The following is a 1,273-nucleotide window of genomic DNA, read 5'->3' on the forward strand; positions in this document are numbered from 1 at the left end:
TCCTTTGTCAACTTTAACAGGTTGTCTACCCTTTGGAACAACAACTCCTAGGTTAGTAGTAACCTTCCCCTTTCCACCCTTCTTCTTCTTCCACTTTTTGGTGGCGGAGGAAGAAGGTACAAACTTAGTTTCTGAGGTCGAATCTTTATGGAACTTTTTTGAAGATGAAGCAACATTTGCTTCACCCTTATTCTCCTTGCTTTTCAACAAGGATTGGAAAGTCTACAGCTCGTTGAGTAGAGTAGTCAAGTTGTAGTCAAACCTGTTTAGAATAACATATATGGAAAATCTCATTCAAATATTTATTCCCTCCTATTAAACTAAAATGTATCAAATACATTATGATAATTATATCATATATAATTAAATCCCTCTATTAATTTAAACAATTTAAATTAACCCAAAAACTTATTCTCAACTAAATCCTTTGAAGCTACCAAGGGGACCTTATGGACCTGTAGTTTGAAGATTCAACGGTACATGAATAATTAATTAAACTTTTTAATTGCATTATCCACCATCAATTAACTGTCGAGCACTCCACTAAAGAATGACAGTTGCACTTTGCACTACAGATATATTTCTGTGTCAATTGGATATATCAATCAACAGTACGATTGTTGGGGTTTGTGCCCTAAAGTATCGTGTCCTATAATTTGTGAACAACCTTGTACGAACACTTGTGATGTATAATATAAATGATATTTACTTCACTACTTGACTTTGCATATTTAGATTTTTTTATTTTACCACAAACTAATAAACTTAATATCTCCGGTTGTCTTTATGTAACTTACACATGTATGTAGTGACATACAAGTAGATCATGTCTTAAGTGACAACAAAAATAGTCTATAGTATATGGATATAGGAGGGAAACCTTATCCTGATAACACTACGGACACGGCTCGCTTTGTGGAATTGTTACAAATGTTGTGACTTGTCACAAATGGTCTGATCCTGATCATTCATGTAGTGGACATGCGAGCAGGGGCGTCCTATACAAAGAGTTTGTATAAGACTTGACCTCGAAGTGTTAATGTATTGTCATATAACATCGTTCATGGCTGAGACTTCACTTCACTAGAATAACCATAGGTATCATGACCTCAATCCTGAGTGAGTTGGGAAGTTTTGCCATTAAAGGCGGTCCCTTTAATTTGCATGGGTGCGAGTGGTTAGAACACCGACTCGAACCTACCATTTTGGGGATTCATCTAATTTAGGAGCTGGAAACTTAACTTCACAAGATGGTGTTCACTCCTTCCCCAAA

This window comes from Benincasa hispida, chromosome 6 (genome assembly GCF_009727055.1).
Source record: "Benincasa hispida cultivar B227 chromosome 6, ASM972705v1, whole genome shotgun sequence".
Lineage (NCBI taxonomy): Eukaryota > Viridiplantae > Streptophyta > Magnoliopsida > Cucurbitales > Cucurbitaceae > Benincasa > Benincasa hispida.